Source organism: Lissotriton vulgaris, chromosome 7, assembly GCF_964263255.1.
Source record: "Lissotriton vulgaris chromosome 7, aLisVul1.2, whole genome shotgun sequence".
In the NCBI taxonomy this organism is placed as follows: Eukaryota; Metazoa; Chordata; class Amphibia; order Caudata; family Salamandridae; genus Lissotriton; species Lissotriton vulgaris.
In genome coordinates this window covers 524,341,220-524,360,991 of record NC_141695.1, presented here as the reverse complement: position 1 = coordinate 524,360,991, position 19,772 = coordinate 524,341,220, and positions in this window count along the sequence as shown.

Below are 19,772 nucleotides of genomic sequence, written 5' to 3'. Positions count from 1 at the left end.
TTGTGGCAGAGAGCGCACTTTTGGTCGTGGATTCCCCGAGGGCTGTTGGCGGAGCGTGTGGGCGCCGGGGAGCGAGTGATGCGGAGAGGAACTTCGGAGCTCGTGGCACAGCGGAGACAGGCAAGTGGAGCGCCGCGCTGAGAGCAAGTTTGCACTGCCGCCGCGCCTCCGGAAGACTGAGCTTTCAGTTCCGGGGCGCGAGCTGCAGAATCAGAGCCAGAGAAGAGAAGCGGCTGCTCAAAGGGGTCAGTAGGGAAGGATCGGAAGGATCAGAATCGGACTCTGACTCTGACTATGACTCAATAACGAGCATAACAAGGAAAGAACTGGGTAATGTGGTAGAGGCGAGGAAAGTTTATGGTGGTACGCTCAGCAGAACAAGGGAATACAAAGAGGCAAGACTAGAGGAAACAAGCCCTAAATACAAGGAGAAAGAGAGAAATAAACATTTAAGTACCAAAAGTATTGAAAAAATCTGGATTTTGGATAAACCGCCTCACAAAGCTTTACAAGCACAGCAAGCACAAAAAACGAATTTACACAATAAAACATAATATAATATAAACAGCGGTAACAGTATTGACAGTCAACCTTGTCAACTTTGTAAACATTTTTTGCTGGGTCAGACATATAAATATTTTCAACCGTGCCAAATCACAAAAACGGAAAAGGAAACCTCCACAAACAATCAGCACATGAGTAAAGTCACCGAATCAACGCAGGAGGTTTCTGAAGAGAAAATACCTCAAGACTCAAAAAACCTTCTAACGAATCAAGTTGAATCTAAATTAGAAATAGAATCAGAGCCTCGGCAACAAGAAACTCAGCCTAACACTGCGAAATCCTTTTACAGTCTACGCAATAGAAAATTTCTGAGTCAAGAGCAGCTCCCAAAAGGCATCACACCGAGAGTGAGCAGGAAAAAACAAAAGCCCAAACTTAGAGACTTCTTAAAGAACAACTTAGAGAAGGAGGAAAAATCAAAAGTGAAAGTAAAAGTTACTCCCTCTCTTAGGTCTTACTTTAAAATTCAGCAACAAGAGCTAAACCCGGGTCCTTCTAGCGCCATACAACCAGAAAAATCATTAGAAGCTTGGGGAAGTGAGAAAGAAGAAATAACCAAATCTACAGATACTCCTTCCCTGAGAAAAGGTTATCAACGAGGAATTCCCCTCCTAGCTGGAAAACCGAGTCCAAGCAAGATAAAGAAAGGGAGAAAACCTTGAACCAATAAAAGTAACTTGGTGGAAAACAAGAGTTTAGAAGAACTTTGGAAAATCAAGGAAATCAGTACAGAAGAAGTAACAGAAGTCCATATGGCTGAGGGGGGTGCTGATCCTGCTGCCATAGCAGTAGTAAATGAAACTGTAAATATGACGGAAGAGGTTGGAGATAAAGAGGACGATGACTCAAGGTCTATAGAATATAATAAGCACCCAGCTAAAACTCATACAGACGAACTTCTGGAAAAAATATGGATAGAAATGAAAGAAAAATTCTCCATTTCTGAATCAAAACAAAACAAAATACAGGAGGTTTGCGAGAAATTGGATAGCAAGCTAAACGCCCTAGCAGACAGAGTCACGGCAGTTGAAAATGAAGTTACTGGCTTGGACAAAAGGTTAGAGAAAAATAGAAAGGAAATAAATTCCTTAAGATTGGAGAGCAAAAACATAAATGAAAAATTGGAATCTTTAGAAAATCAAGCCAGGAAAAACAACATAAGGATTTTAAATGTGCCGGAGAATCAAGAGGGTAAAGATGTAAAAGCATTCGTTGCGGCACTATTGATGGAACATTTCCCATGGGCGGACAAAGAGGTTTTGAACGAGGATATACAGAGGGTGCACAGAGATCCCTATGGAAAGAGCAGGGAAAGGAAAACCCCCAGGAAGATTCTAGTAAATTTCAAAACGTATATGCTGAAGGATAGGATCTTGGGAGAGGCACTGAAAAAAGGAAAGTATAGCAAAGACAGTTGGAACTTTAAAATAAGATCTGATATGTCAAAAGCTTCTCAGACCAGACAATGGGAACTGGGAAATCTGATGTCCGAATTGCAACAACTAGGTGCCACAGTACAAATGAAATTTCCCCCCTCATTACGCATTATGTGGAGAAATAAAATGCGAAATCTAAGAGAGCCTGAAGAGGTGAAAAACTTGATAGAACTAATCAGAGATCAAATACGATCAGAGGAACCTCTAAGTTAAAATGCTAAATTGTTCACACAAAAAAAAAAAAAAGAAATGTGTTAAAAAAAAAAAATTCTCTACGGAAAACAGATATAATTCAACCAAATTCAACTCATACGCAAGGACAAATGTATAATAATATGTAGGAGCTAAAATCCAACCAAATTTTTTCACCTTCTAAATGTATATAGACAAGAATCACGGGGGTGGGGACGGGAAGCCAAAAAGGTTACGAAGATAACCGAAGGAGAAGAAGATGGAGGCTTCCCCGGGGAGGGTAACTGTAAAGCACAAATCAGAAAGTACGTAACAACACGAAAAAGGGTGGGGTGCAAAATAGGGAAAAAAAACCAAAAAATTCCTCATCTGCGAAAATCTAGGAAATCAAAACAACAGGGAGTGAAGTATATTAAAAAGAAAATCAAAACTACTGAACAAGACAAATGGGGAGTGAAAGTAGAGGTGTAAATATTCTATCCTGGAATGTGAATGGGTTAAGGACAAAAAGCAGAAGGAATAAAATCTTAGAATATATCAGAACTGAGAAAAGTGAGATAATAATACTACAAGAAACTCACTTGTTAAAGGAAGAATGGGATCAAATAATTAAGAACCTGTGGTGGGTAGATACTTTAATTTGCACAACACAACAATGCAATATTAAGGGGGTAGTGATAATCTTTAAAAAGTCCCTAAAAGCAACCATAATCAGCTCAGAAGTGGATAGCAAAGGAAGATGGGCAATAGCCAACACAAAAATAGGAAATTCTCCCATTACAATTGCAGGATACTCTGGTCCTAACTTAGATGATGCTGATCCGCTGCGAAATTTATACTCGCAGCTACTCCTAGCCACATCTCCCATAATATTGGGGGGTGATTTCAACCTAGTAATGGATCTAAAAATAGATAGATCACCTCCAGGTAGACATACCAACCTAAAAAAAATGAGGCAATGGATTGGGACTTATAAAAGGGATCTTAATCTGGTGGATATTTGGAGAGATAAAGGAGAAAAATCATACCCATTTACTTTGCACAACAAAAAACTGGGTCACAAATCCAGGATTGACTTCTTTCTGATCAGTAACGAAATATCAAGGAAAGTAAAAAGAGTATCCCACCTACCAGCTCACCTTTCAGATCACTCGGCAGTACAATTAGAATTACAAATTACTGAAAATATAACTGAAAGGAGATTCACAGTTGAAAGAGCCTTGCTGGAAGATGAACAAGTTATAAAGGAGCTAGAAATAGAAACAAACTTCTTCTTCGAATATAATGCGTCAGATACCACAGAACAAATAACGTGGGATACTTATAAAGCAGTCATAAGGGGTAAACTCTTGAGTTTAGGGGCTCGCAAAAATAAACAAGTAAAGCGAGAGATTTCAGATCTAGAAACAGTGATCAGTACCTTAGATCGCGCTATATCCTCAGAACACGAAGAGGTAAAGAAACAAGATCTTCATAACAAAAAACAAATGCAAGAAGATAAAATGAATCAAATCTTGGAGGAGAGATTACAAAAGAAATGGGATGCCAGCAAACTAGCGAAACATGAGTTTGGCGAAGGCTGCGGAAAATGGCTGGCATGGAAGCTCAAAACAGACCTAGCCAAAAACAAGGTGAAAAGCATCATTCCAGATGATCAAAATGATCCTACCTCCGATGAAAACATTATCAAGCATGAATTCTGGAAATTTTTTAAAGATCTGTATACAGAAGACTTAAATCCCTCAGATCAAAAGATCAACTCCTACCTGGAAGACGCAGCGCTCCTAAAGTTGACAGAAAACGATAGAGAAACACTGGATAAAGAAGTCCTCGAAGAAGAAGTGGCAGATGTGATCAAAGGTCTGAAGAAAGGAAAAGCAGCAGGGCCGGATGCCATTCCAAACGAACTATATATGAAACTGAAAGACTCCATACTTCCTCACATAACAAAACTAATCAACTTAATTTTAACACAACAGAAAACAATACCTGATTCATGGAATGACGCCATAATCTCAATCATTCTGAAACCTGGAAAGAGCCCTCTCAAATGTGAATCATACCGTCCAATATCATTATTGAACGCTGATTACAAAATCTTCACCAAAATAATGGCAGCAAGGCTTGGGAAAGTACTATCAAATATACTGCATCAAGATCAGAAAGGCTTCATTAAAGGTAGATACTTACACGAAGTAACACAAGAGCTCTTAACTGCAATAGACATTGCTACAAGTGAGAAAATTCCTCTTACTATACTTGCTGTTGATGCCGCAAAGGCTTTTGACCGGGTCAATTGGACCTTTCTTGAGAAAGTTATGATCAAGAACAACTTCGGACCCCACTTTACATGTATGGTAAACCAGATTTATAAAGATCCAAGGTCAAAGGTCCTAATAAATGGCAGTTTAACAGAAAACATAAAAATAACCAGAGGAACAAGACAGGGTTGTCCACTCTCCCCCTTACTCTTCAATTTATATATTGAACCTCTGGCAAACAAGCTAAGAAACAACAACAGAATTACACCTTTCAAGTATGGCATTTGGGAGAAGAAAATCGCTCTCTATGCTGATGACTTAATGATTTTCACTGATGATTACCCAAAAGCTAAAGCAAGTATCGAGAAAACTCTAACTACATTCGGGAAAATCTCAGGATATTTGGTGAATCAAACTAAGACAGAGATTATGACATGGAATACGGTTTTCCAAAACAATTTCATAAAAAACGAAATCAGATATTTAGGAATCTTAATAAATCATGACATAGAGAAGATTGCAAACATGAATTTGAATAAAGTTGCCAGGGACGTAAGAAAACTACTTGAGACATGGACCTCTCTACCATTAAGCCTTATTGGGAGATCGAATATAATCAAGATGACCATCTTGCCAAAGTTTACCTTTTTATTCAACACGATTCCAATGGAGTTCGGAAAAGCGGAACTAGCTCGAGCACAAAGGGACATAACAAGCTTCATCTGGGCAGCAAAAGGCATGAGGATTGCATGGAAAAAGATCAGGAGGAGCAAAAATGACGGCGGGTTGGCCAGCCCAGACCTGGTGGAATATTGCAGAGCCTTTCAATTTAAAAACATTAAACCACTACTGAAAAACCATGAATACCACTCAGCCTATTTACAAGCAATCACAAATTCAGAGGATCACGCGCTGTTTAAGTATGGACACCCTAAATACTTCAAAAAAATAAAGCTTAAGATACTGAGAGATGCAGCAAAGATGTGGACACAAATTAGAGGCATTCTACATATATCTTACTACAGTAAGTGGGCTCCTATTTGGGAATCCCCCGGAACTCCAGAATGCCTAAAAGACACTCTTGCACTAGCATTGAAAAGAGCCGACATCAAATACTGGGGACAAATATTAGATGGTCCAAATTTAAAAACTTGGTTAGAACTTCAAGAACTGTCGAATAACACCTTATCTACATTTAAATATTATCAAATGTTAAGTTGGCCCAGAACTTTACCCAGTATACAAGGTAATGAAAAATTGGAAGAAGACATGATTACAACAACGAGACTACCAAAAGAAGTGGCTAAGTGGTATTGGGCCGTTACCGACCTTTATTAGGGTTTTCAGATGTAGGGGGCCTATATTTTACCGATTCTGTAAATTTACCGAATCGGTAAATTTACAGAATCGGTAAAATACCGAATCGGTATATTTACCGATTCGGTACATCCACATGTAGGTGGCACTCCTAAGAGTGCCACAGACCCTTAAGAATCGGTATTTTACCACCCAATCCTATTGGGTGGTAAAATACCGAATTCAGGTGTGCATGCACATCTGTGCATGCACACCTGTGCAATGGGACACACAGACATGCCCTTAGGGCATGTCTGTGTGCCACATGGCACACAAGTCTAGAATTAGGGTGCTAGAGGGTGTCAAAGTGACACCTCCTGCACCCTTGCAGGATTCGGTATTTACCGATTCGGTAAATACCGAATCGGTATTGCCCATTGATTCCTATGGGCTTCATGGCCCATAGGAATCAATGGGCAATGCCAATTCGGTATTTACCGAATTGGTAAATACCGAATCCTACCGATTCGGTAATTCTTAAATTCGAATTACCTACATCTCCCCCCTTCCAATTTACCGACTCTTAAATACCGAATCAGTAAAATTCGGTATTTAAGAGTCGGTAAATAGGAATTACCTACATCTGGCCCAGTGTGTCTGACTGATTAATAACTGCTATATTCGGCCCCGATATGTCACATGAGGGAGAGCCATATTCCATCAGTAGCTCAGTCTACCTGCCTTAGCCTGCCTACCTCCCAGTTAAAATCCCGACCTTTTACTCCAGCGCATTTTGCGTGGTACTTACACTCACATTGTCAATCAATCAGGTGGCTTGTAAAGCACAATTACTCACCCGTAAGGGTCTCAAGGGGCAGGGGGGATGGGGAGGAGCTGCTGGTCCATCGAAGGCGAAGCATTGTGATGAGTTAAATTATATTCTTCATTAATTGATCACGGTTAGCCTCGTTGTACTACTGCATAAGGCCCTGCCAGTGGCCACTTTTTTAAGTGTGCATACTGTAGCTGGTATTATTTAATAGTTTTCATTCGTTGAAAGAGAGAGGCAGTTGGGTGGTGATAAGAAAGAATGGATCCTAGAACTATTTTTTAAAACAAAAAGTGTGACATCCTTCATTGCTTCAAAATGGATTGTTCAGACACTGTTGGGTTACACTAACAGCAATAAGCCAGTCCATATTTTCTAGAAGTAAATCTTTTTACAGCAATAATTACGTTTTTTAATACGCAGTTTCATATTTCACTGCTCTAAGAGCTTTTTAAGAGCTTGTTCAAAAGATCACTTTAGCTAATGAAAGCAAAAATGGAATTTAACCCACAGTATTACCTTCCATATACTACTTCAAGTTCTTTAAAGAGAAGGCACACAGCTGGTTGGGCATAGCTAGTTAAGTAACTTCAAAGTAACCTAGCTGCCGCAGCACTCTGACACAAATACTTTCAAAGCCCTTCATAACCTTTGCTCGAACTAAAATAAAACACTGTAACGCGCTGCGGAATTGTGGCATAGTGTTCAAGTAAATGTAATATAGAATTGGCGAGAGTGCCCAGCCTTAAAATTGGCCAATAAATCATCTGAAAACCAAGCATGGACAAAACAAGTATTGACAAAGCCAATAGGTCTCACTTACAAAACCTTTTCACAAAGGCAATAGCACAAATACGCTTGTCAAAGAGTTGCGGGAAGTGGAACGCGGGAAGCATCATAAAGGGCAGGGACAGGAATGTAGACCAGACAGATATAAAAAGCAACTAGAAGGTATGGCAGGTGTGGAAAAAGCAACCGAAAATAGAGGACAAATGGAGAGAAAAAACAACAGTAAGTAGGTTTGACTGGGGAGAAACTTAACAGAGGGAGACCAGCACAATGGAAAGAGTGACAAATGTGAAGTGCGGGCTGGAGGAGAGAAGCCCACAGTGAGAGATCAACGTGGAGCGCAGGTGGGAGATGCACCCGTGCTGTCTCGACGAGAGACATGCGGTATCTACTGTGTGGGCTTCAGCCCACCCATACCAGAAGGCGATCACCCACCACCAAAGGCATGACCATGGCTCACTAAACCTGGCTTGGTCTGTCATTCACTCTCTGTCGCCTCATTTGGATGCCTGCTTCATCAGGTATAGCTGGCTACCAGCCTGGGACAGTCCTTAACCGACCTCTGAAGCATCAACTATATGGGAGTGCACTGTGTCATGCAGTGAGGTGTATTGCCTTAGGCCCTCGGGAATCAATGTAATTCCCACTTACTGGTGGTACTCTGGTCCACTGCCACTCAGAGAGGCGTATTTAATGTCCTCATAAATGTCTCTACCTGGTGTTGAGAGGGTAAATGTTGACCTGGGACCACTGCTGAGTTATTTACTTGTGTCAGATCCCCAATGCTACCAGGTACTCAAGTACCTGTCCCTGAAATGGAGGGCCATTGTCCGTTCGGATGGTCTCCAATAGGCCATATGCTGTGAAGGTCTCCTCCAGCAAAGGCTTGACATGCGAGAACACCGTCATTGACTCCAGTTCCACTACAGGGTATTTAGAATGATCGTCAAATACGACTATGGTGAACCTCCCATCCGGGAAGCTTCCAAAGTCCAAACTGACTTTCTTCCATGTGGCCATTGCCATGTCCTCTGTAGCCACAGGCACTGGCACAGTGGGGCCCCCCACAATCTAACACGTTTGGCTCTGGCATACCACGTTACCGCTCTGGCATCTTTGCCCGGGAACCACACTTTCTCTCTCATTCTTGCCTTCGTCTTCTCGGCCCCTTGGTAGCCTTTATGTGCAAGGCCGATCACTCATCCGTCTAGGGATTTGGGCATGACGATGCTGTGCCCTCGCATTAAGATGACATCTGCCATGGAACTCAGTTCATCCTGTATGCTCCGTAGATTTGACAGTCTGGTCTTTTCCATGATGTGCCATTGGTTGGCATCTATGCGTTGTTGTTTATGGCCTCCGCTACTCTGCGAAGGCCATCATAAGCTACTTGGCTTGCAGGATGTCTTCGATCATCACTGCCTTAGAGCAGGCTGTCAGTTCTACCATTCTTGCAAATTCCTCTGCTTCTTCACTGTCCACCCTGGCACCGTCGGCCCGGTCAGGGGGTGCCGGAAGAAGAAGACTGCCAGGTTGCTGGCCCCCGGTCAATAAACCGCACATAATTGGTACAGTAACAGCTGCACAGCCCACTGTACAAACAGACTCACCGGCGGCTTGTGGTCGGTTAGCATTTTGAACACCTGTCCGTAAATGTACCGGTGAAAATGGTGACAGGCCGGTTGAATCACCAAAGCCTCTTGTTCAATCTTCACGTACCACACGTCAGTGGCTGTATGTGCAGTGCTTGCGAATGCTAGTGGGCCCCACATTCTTGGTTCTTGCTCCTGTGTTAGCACGGGCGCTAGGCCTACCGGGCTCACGTCCACCACCAACTCCATTGCCTTGTCCAGGTTGAAATATGCCATTGTGGCAACTGCCAAAAGAGCATCCTTTATGTTGACCAGGACCTTTTGTTCCTTCAGACCCCACAGCCATCTTGTTCCTGCTTTTGTGACTGGCTGGAGCTGCTCCAACAAAGTGGCCAAACTGGGCAGAAAATGGCCACAATAGGTCGCCAAACCCAGGAAGCTGCGGACCTCTGTTGCATTTTTTGGCACTGGGGCTTCCTTGATCGCTGCGGATTTTGGAGGGTCAACCTGTAGTCCCTTCCTCAAGAACAAAGATCCAAAGAACTCGAGCTTTGACTCGAAGAACAAGAACTTTTCCATATGCAGGGTCAACCCACTTTCCTTAAGTCTCTGAAGGATGGCCTTGAGGTGTTGATGATGATTAACAAGCGCAGTGGAATGGATGGGAATATCATCACAGATGTTGAGAACCCCTTCAAGCCCTGAATCTTGTATTGCTTTCTGAAACACCTCGGCAGCCGAATAGATCTCAAAATGTAGATTCTTGTACCTTCTGAGCTCCAGGTGTGTTGGGAATGTTGTGATGTAATGACTGTCTGGATGTAGTACCAATTGGTGGCACCCAGCATTCAAATCCAATTTTGAAAACCAATATGCACCCTTTAGGTCAGGTAATATGTCATCTATTTTGGGGGTGAACTCTCTGCGGTTAGCCGGTTGGGCAGCCTCATACAATACAATACAATGGCATTTGCAGAGCACATGGTTACTCCTGGGGCTAACAGCAGGACCACCCTAGAGAACATACTAACATCCTAAAACCGACCTAAACATTAAATGAGTGGTTCTTCAAGCCTTTCCTGAAGATCATTTCCGAGGTAGCAAAACAAAGGAAGGACGGAAGCAAATTCCAGAGTTTATCCGTCAGAAAGGTAAAGGATCCTCAAATGTGCAGGAATCTCCAGGAATTAGACCTGAGGGATCTAATTTGACGATAGACCCCGAGTCTGCATTTCAAATACTGAGGTCCCTTGTTCTTCAAAGGTCCGAAGGCCAAGATTAGAGCCTTGAGTTTGATACGGCTGATTACAGGAAGCGTATGCAGCTGGTGGAGATGAGTAGACACCGATTGATATATCGGACCCTTTAGAATGAAGAGCGCTGCAGCATTTTGGACAATCCGCAGTCATGGAAGGAAGTAGGCTGGCAAACTCAGGTAAGACTGTTGGCATAGGCCAATTTGAAGTGACTAGGGCATGTACAATGGTCTTGCGGTATGCCACAGAAACCAAATGTAGCATCCTTCTTACGGACTTCAGAGTAACAAAGCCACTAGCAGAGAACACTTTGACCTATGGTTCAAAAGACAGAGCTGAGGCAAGTTTGATGCCCAAATTTCTGACAGAAGAAGAGTGGGAGGGAGAAGCCTCCAACTCACCTGCTGAGAGAGTCAGGAACTGTGCGTGTGCAGAAAAACAGAATTTCCGTTTTATTGGAATTAAGGTTAAGGCAGCGTTCGCCCACCCAGTCACCCACTGCTTTGAGGCAGTCCTTGAAGGACTTGAGAGCATCAGGTGCCTCAGCCTGGAAAGAGAGCAGAGCTGCATGCCATCAGTATTAAATCACCTTCAGGCCCCATGATTTCCTCAGCTTAGCCAGGGGTTGCAGATAGACACTGAAAAGTGGGGGGCTCAGGGCTGAGCCATGAAACACACAAAACCTGAGAGGCTTGGGGCCTGAAGAAAAGGGAGCAAGAAGCACTACCTGGGATATGTCCACCAAAAACAATTTGAGCCAGAAAAGTGTGTACCCTTGAATTCCAATCTTCCCTAGTCTATTCAGCAGCATTGGGTGCGAGACTGTGTCGAATGCTGATGACAAGTCTAAAAGAACAACCATTATTGACGCACCCAGATCAAGGTTGAGCTTGACAAGTTTAGATGTCTCCAGTAATCTGGATCAGTTATGTAATCTGGCCAAAAGCCAGAATGTGTATCATATAGTAGGGCATTCAAATCCCAAAACAAGCAGATCTATTTATTAACTGCTTTCTCCAGCATCTTGACTGCTGCAGGAAGGAGGGGGACCGGTCTAAAATTACTGAGTACCTTAGGATCTGCATTAGATTTTTTAGCAGAGGAAGTAGGAAGACCTGTTTCCACCTCTTCGGAACAGTAGTTGACTCAAAGAAGGCATTCAATAATTTATTGAGAATGGGATTGAGAATTGGCAAAACTGCCCTCAGAATGCCATGAGGGAGGGAACAATCTTGGGGCAAGCCAGACTTACAGTTCTATAGGAGGATTTTCAAAAGCTGGCCCATGCCTTTTTATTCAATGATTTTGCGTCCGTGTCATAAGCAGAATGCCACACACGTTCTAGTCGATTACAGTGTACCTTCTCCTCAAGTAAGGCTTCTGGAAACCAGGGGGAAGATGGCCTGTAATGGCTTCAGGACATAGATTTCACCTGTACAACAAGATCTAGAGCTTCAGAAAACCAATTGTCCTCCAGTTACAAATCACAGTCTACAGGGCCTGTGAAAGTTAAAGGGGTTATATGCCAATAAGTAAAGGAACCGTCGCACTCCTGAGTAAAGTACAGTGGGAATCTTCTTCCAGGGAAGTAGATAGGGTAGAGTGCTGAAGATGATCGCCTCCTGTTCGTAGAGGTGAGAAACTAAAGCATACAGAGTATACCCTTCCACGGGAAGGGCTTAAATCTAAAGCACTCCTGAACGATGAAGAGCGTTTTTCAATAATTCAAGCGAAAAGTTTATCATTTCCAATGATCAGGGTTTATTTATACGCTTTATCCTTTCATATTACGTCATATGAAATTGTTCGATCAGAGTTGTTGTACACTCGAAAGAAAGTGAAAACTTCTTAACAAATTGCCAATAATATGTCAGGTCACCACATTCTAGATGTGTCCCCGATGCATTTCGGGCTAGGTGCCCTTCTTCAGGGAAAACTTTCTGAAAAATGAGAGAAAGCAATTGGTTCAAAAACCAAGCGTGTACAGAATGCTCATTAATTCATAAAGAAAGGAAAACTAGTAGGTGAAACTATTAGGATCATGTGTGTTAAAAAAGGGTTAACCAGCCTCATGGACTGAGGGAGTAAAAAGGAAAGAAAAGTGTAGGTGATACATACACGAGAATCCATTCGTTTACTATCGAGTACTTGCTACCTGATAAGTGCAGTGTAAAAAATGATTGAGGTCCGACGTGTTTGAAAACATGCGGCGCAGGAGGAGTAAAAGCTGTGCAAATTGTGCTAGTCTGACGTGCACACCGTCAGCCCAGAATACTAAACGAAAAAGAACACCAGTGCAATGAATTTACATAATAGAACGTGAATTGGGGTTAAAAAGACGGAGATAGAACTCTCTCTTCGGGCATACATGTGGGCTGTGACCCGTAGTATCCAAAAAGTGTGAATGTTGTCAGTAGACGCCATCAGGGAGATTGCGGAGTGTTCAATTCAATTCAATTAATCTTTATTTGGATTCAAAAATTGTATCCATAAAAGCACAGGTCAAATAGATTGATGTTAAAATACATTAAAATACATGAGAACACAGGAATATAAAAACAACAATATCATAAAAGACAATATTCATGAAAAGGCTTGTTGATACAAAATAGCACAACAATATAACTATAAAGTGCAGATAGATACATCTATTCATTATAAAAGGAGATAACATATAGAGTGCAAACAAAAATGATTTTTACAAGTAACTCCCTTTTAGGGAAGCACGTTAAAACTCAGCCATTATTAATCACCCATGGAAATACGTGAACGGACTGCCTCTTTTAAAAGAAGAACCTACGTGAAAAACCAGAGCATCCTCTTCTAATTTAAGAATTTTTGTATAAGCTGTTTTACAGTCAATAGTGGCAGTTTTCTTAAAAAAAGAGATGCTGGCTTTACTACTGGCTCTAGGGGGGTAGATATCCTTACTCGTAAAACACTCCCTTTGGTGATCGATTCTGTACTTGAGGATGACAGGGGCAGATATGTTGGTGTGACGGGTCGCTGGGAGGGGCATGTTCTATCCTTGTTGTCTGTGTATGTGCCTCCGGGCATGCAAGCCATTACTTTTGTTGATTTGGGGAAGTCTCTGCTAAATCTCCCGCGTGGCCTGTTAATATTGGATGGTGACTTTAATGCAGTGGTCTCTGGAGCTATGGATAGACATCAGCCGAGGGATCTGGGACGCGCCCATGGCTGGTTACCTGACTTCCTCGAGACCATGGGTTTGGTTGATGGCTGGAGACTGCTCCATCCGGATCAGAAACAGTACACCTTTCACTCTGGGGCTCATGGTAGCATGTCTAGACTAGATTACTGTCTTGTACCTGCTGTTTATGCATCTTACGTATTGGAGGCGACGCACCTTGCTCGGGGAATATCCGATCACTCCCCGCTTTGGTTCCGCTTCGGTGTGGCTTTGCGATCTGAGGGTAGGGTGGCCCCCATTAATCCCTGGCACCTGCGAATCCCAAAATTAGAGGGGACCTGATCAAGGCATTAGACCACTACTTTCTTGAAAACGAGGGGTCGGTGCCCTCGTCCATTACGCTCTGGGAGGCTTTCAAGACTGTTATTAGGGTTTCAGGCTCTTTCGCTGATAGCAGGAGCTAAAAAAGACTGGAATAAAGAAATTGTTGAGGTGAAGGCTGAGATTGCGGACCTGGAAGAGGAGCTGGAAAAGGAGGTGACTCGTGCTAAGCTGCATGTCCTTAGTCTCAAACAGCATGAATATAGAGCGCTGGTCACGAACAGCGCTAAAGCCCTGAGTAGAGAGCAGCAGGGTCGGCTGTATGACGTTGGGGATAAAGCTGGGAAGCTTATTGCTTGGTTGGACAAGAAGGATAGGGCAGATCGGGTTGTCCCTGAGCTTATGACAGAGGGCGGGGGGCTGCACCTCGCGGACCCCCAGGCTATAGTAGATAGCTTTGCTGATTATTTTCACAATGTGTACACATCGGTCTATGATCTCCCGGAGGAGGATTCCCAATTCATGCTGCGCGACATGCAGTTCCCGTGTTTGTCTAGGGAAGACCGGGAATTTATGGATAGTGTCCTCACCGGAGACAAGGTTGCCCAGGCGGTGCGCTCATAGGTGTTCTTTCGTGTCGGGTTTCGTCGTCGAATCCTATGGAGAGCTGCACAAAGATGCTGCAGGCGACCAGGAGGAAGATGTCCTGTTGGATCAAGGGGTGGATCGGAGTATGAAGAACCTGAAAACAAAGGGAACAGAGTCTGGGTCACTAGCCAGTGACCAGGAAAAACCAGGAAGGAATCAGGCGATGTCGAGCTGCAAACAGGTGAAGAAGTGAAGCTTGTCTCTGCAGCCATGTGGACCAGGAGGCGTCAACGACAACCAGAAGCTGAATACGGACTGTCCCACAAAGGATCTCGCTGTTGATGGTGTTGGCTTCCAGATTGGAGTCAACAAGCCTTGGCAAAAGCAACCCACGCAGCATGAGAAGATCGGCTTCTGTTCAGACCCGCAAGGTCTGGGGAGCTTCCCCTTTACAGGAAAGCAGGAGCAAGCCCGGAGCAACCAGGCAAATGGTGTTGATTCATAAGGATGTCTTCACGAGGGCCACTAGCCAACGGGCTAGCAACCGCAAAGATGCATTGAGGAGAAATGCAGGCGCAGGCCCCACGCAGCACTCGTTGAGTGTGGAGGGCTGAGCTTCGGTGCACTTATGGCTCGGGGTTGGGGCTTCTCAAGTCCCAATGCACAACTTCGAGAACACCTCAGAAGTTGCACAGTTAGCAAAAAGCAGGTACTGCAGGTAGTCCGGTCCCACGTCTCTCGTGTCCGCCACGGGTCTCAGCTTTGCTGTGGATGTGGGTTGGAGTCAGGGAAGTTTGGAAGTCCAGAGGCTGCATTGCTAAGTCGTCGGGTTCCAGCGAAAGTGTCGACAAAGCAAACCAGCAAGTCACTGATGGTGCCTGTTTGCACAGGGTGGTCACTCCTTGACCACAAGGGAGATTCTTCAGTCTTCTAGTTGCAGTAGAATTTCGAAGTTCAGGATAATCTTATGTCTCTAGACACAGCTCCTAGAATTATACTAATCTAAGGGGCTGGATTACCTGCTAGGTCCCTCCTATGGGCGGAACCTGGGAAGGGGGTGGTTATACCCCTTTCCCTTTGTCCAGTTTCGCGCCAGAGCTGGGGCTGGAGTGCCCCAGCAACTAGTTTGAACCGGGCTATGCATGGACCACCTTGTGTGCCCCAGGCAGTGTCTCATTTCATTCAACCCACCCTGCCCCAATACACTATAGCCTGTCAGGGGAGGTGCTAGCACCTCCCAAGACAGGAAACCTATTGTCCAGGCCTCCCCTGCCGGAGTTTCGTCCAGCAGCAGGAGGTCAGACTCGTGTCTGTGGCAGCAGCATCCATTTTGTGATGCTGAGGCTCTGTTTAACTTTAACCGGGTAAAGCTACAACTACATGTCTTCTCCCTCTAGAAGGGTGGAATGCTACACCGGCCGCCAGGACTGGCGGGGGGTAGTATTCCAAAGCGTATGACACCTTACACAACATGTTTTGATAAAGCCAAACCAAAGTTAGCATTAACCGCGAGGATTATAATGCACTTAAGAGCATATGGTATGGCTATATCATAGAACAGCTATAAGGACATGGTTCCGAAAGCTGCAGACAGGCTCAGCTCATGCTAGAGCACCATACCACATAAAACCAAGCACTCTGCCTTCAGGATTGTCAAGGCCTGCCATAGGAGTGACATATAGGTGTATATGTGCCTATATGTAATGGTAGGTATAGGGATACTACACCTAAGCAAGGGGGGATTACACACATTGCCCCAGCTGAGTGATCAGCCAGTTGTGTCAATTTGGATGGCCAGCCAGGGGTGGCATAATACATGCCGGAGCCCCTGGTAGGCCTTGGATGCACCTATGCCCTGGGTACCTATGGTACACTATACAGGGGCTCATAAGGTGACCCCATATTCAATTGGAGATGTACATAAAGTACATGGAGTCCATTTTACAGTGAGAGCAGATAGCCTGGGGCCCTGATTAGCAGGATCCCAGGCCAACTAAGTCGAAAACCAGCTAAGCACTAGGCAAAAAGTTGGAGTAACCATATAGTCAGATATCCACCTTCCTACAGGTGCAATGAAACACATACCCATGCCTCAGTGCTTACTTGTCTTTCCGGTTCCAGTTCGTTCGCCTCATCGCACGTCGGTAGAGACGAGCTCCATAACAGGCGACTCGAGCTCTGTGTCCCTGTGTCTGCGGCCACGGCTCACTCTAGAGGTGCCGGCGGTCTCTGACTGCCAACTACTAGGTGATCATCCACTGTGGCAGTTGGAGGACCTGGGAAATCCGACAAGGTGCACAGAGCAGAGTGCATCACCATCAGAAATTGTGTGAGTGGCAAGGCAGGCATGGAAGTCGGCAGGGGTGGGTCGGGCCCATGGTCTCTCTGCCGATACAGAATCAGCCGGTGTTAGACCGGTGCAGCTTGTGCCGACAAGGGGTCCACAGCCACTGCTTGCTGAGCCAGCAGATCCGCACCAGTAGAGCCCAAAGCTACGTCGGCCTAGACACCAACCCTAATGATGCCACTGTCCTGCTCTACACCAAGACGGACAGCCTTATAACACTTGCCCGCAGGTAATGGGGAGTTAGATCACCAGACAGGGATTCCTGGCATATCACCCACCCTGGGCAACACCAGGCTAGGAAGCATTAGGTAGGAGCACACTACATCATACTATATTACACTACATATTTGGCAGCATATATTCATTATTTTAGCACAATGGTGGAATTATTCTTTCTCTCCACTGTTCTTGTATTGCTAATTATGGTAATATGTTTAGTTGTATTAGTAATTGCAGTGCTCATAGTTTGTTCAAGAATCTCACTGCTTCAATAATAATTGAAACTGCAGGTTGTGTATTTCTTGCGTATTTCCTTTGGGTATACATGAGACTCTGAACAAAAAGTTTCCAGATCTGTTACCACGATTCCCTGTGAAGTCAGGGTTTTCATGTTATGAGGTTGAACACACATTTGTACCCTGGAAGGTTAGGGGTGCAAATGGTGCACTGTGAGCTAGCAGGACTATAGGCCAACATCTCCTGAGGAGGTCCAACAAATGCACAGTTTTTACTGAGAAAGTATAAAGCTGTATGACACCCGTGGTAGCAGCGGACGAAGAGGGCACCAAGGGGCTAGTGCGAATGATCACTCAAGAGGCCTGACCAAATCCACTGACGCTGGAGGATATAGGCACTGCGACTACCCAGGACGAGAATTTGGAGATGGTGAAGGAGGTGCTAACCCACCGGAAGTGGCAGCATTTCTTGGACAGGGCTTGCGCGTTAAACGAGGAAGACCGCGCAACAAGCCAACAGCTATGGAGAGCGTGCAGTGAACTCGGGATAATACTGAGGTCAGGCCATCGTAACCCCATGGAGACTGCAACAGCGAGTGGTCAACCTCACACACACAGGACACCAAGGGTTAACCAAGACAAAAGCCCAGCTCTGCAGTAAATTGTGGTTCCCCGGAATGGACACAATGGTGGAGAAGACGATCCAAGGGTCTCACTTGTGTACAATAACAGGAGGTGACCCAGCCCAAGCTCCCATCATCACAGAAGAACAATGCCACGAGCCGCGGTCGAAAGTCAGCATCGACTTCGGATGCTTCCCCGAGGGCCATAGCCACGTCATCCTGATAGACTCTCATTCAAAATTCTCAATTGAGGAGGTTGTCTCGTACACAATATTCCCGCAGGTCAAGGCTGTCCTTTATCGAACATTCGCTGTGATGAGCCTGCACGATGAGATAAGGTCTGACTACGGACCTCCGTTCCAGGGGCGCAAATTTCAGGAGTACTTGGAAGCCCATGCCATCTGACACTGCAAAATAACACCGCAGTGGCCGAAGGCCAACGTAGAGGTTGAACCCTTCATGCGGACCCTAAACCGGGCTTCGCGAATCAGAGTGGAAAGAAGCGAGGATGCAGAGGAGTGCCTCCACCGATTCCTTAATGCTTCCCCCCAGATCCCATACTGCACCACCCGCTGTGCTCCGGCACACGTGCTGTTCCGGCGTGCCTGGCAAGACAGCACTCCCATGGACCCGGCCTGGCCCCGAGCTGCATGGACGGCGAGGCTGCTCAAGCAAGGAGGCATGCCACCAACCAAAAGGCGAGTGTGGCACGGAGAGCCCGACCGTCCTCGATGTGTGTAGGTGACCACGTTGTTGTCAAAGGCCGGCCCTCGAGGTGGAAGTTTCGAACGGCCTACAAGCCTGAGGTCTGGGAAGTCATCGACATGCGGGGGACCATGGTCTCCGCCCAAATGTGCGTGCGCTACATAACCAGGAACGTCTCTTGGTAGAGGTAGAAGGTAGAGGGGCCGCTGCCAAATTGGAGAAGAAATACCGACCGATGTGCGGTAGAGGAGAATGTTGCAAGCCCCTCCCCGGCACCCAAGGCTGGTAGGGACCACCGCTTGACCGTGAGGATGGAGGAAGACACTTTAGCGGAGGTGCTGCCCCGTTTCACCAAAGGAGACACATCCCTCACAGGTAGTCCCACCAGGGCAGGGCCTTGTACCAACACCCGGAGCCAGAGATATGGTCTTCGGCCAAACCCTGGCCCCAGCCAAAGCTTCAGGGACTTTATGTGCTGCCTGCCAAGTTAGAGTCTTGAAACAAAGAGACCGTAAGCAGCTAAAGAAAAGGAGTGATGTAGTGAGGGAGCCACCATCCCTCACAATATACAAGGTTGCACCCTGTAAATGCCTGAGGGCGGGCGCGCCCGAAGGTAATAAATAAAGGTGCGCATGACTGCTTGAAGTCTTGGCCCGCACCAAGTAACGGAGTGTGAGTGCTTATTTGTTGTGTGCGCAAGCTGACGCTGGGCCCTGCCGCCACCGGCATTATACCAGTGTCGCTCCTCCTTCGTCACCAGTGTGCTCAGGAGGCAATTGGGGCAACACCAACCCCCATCTTGGGCTAGACACACCATAGGACCTCCCGCGGTCAGCCGCATGAAATAACACATGCTTAATAAGCCTTCAAGGGCCGGTACTGAGCCACGAGTTGTTCATCCCCATTAATTTATCGTTGTTGCGTGCTGACGTCACGACTCCTACAGGAGCCTTGGTGGCTAAATACACCTGTTGGGTCTCTGACCAACTAGTGGTTTCTTTCTCATAGGTCTGTATGGGTGACAGAGAATCAAGCATTCTCTGTGTCTTTGTCAGAGAAGTGCTCTTTCACTGGTATGTCTGTGGCATAGAAGTGGTCTCTTCGCTGTCTTTTTTTTACCTGTCTCTGTTGTGAAAGAGAAATGTTGTATTTGGGGGAGTCATTTTGTTCCTGGTATGTGTAGGCCCTGGTCTCCCAGAGTTGCTTGCTTTCACTTACGTGTTTGCCCTAGCTCCCTAGTCTGTCGCAGTCGTTGTTTCCAAAGCATAGGTGATTAATGTTAATTCCTTTTCTAAGAGCCTGTCCTGTTGCCCTCACATACACAAAATGCTGTGTTTTTTCACACGTGCACAGACTTGCATGAGTTA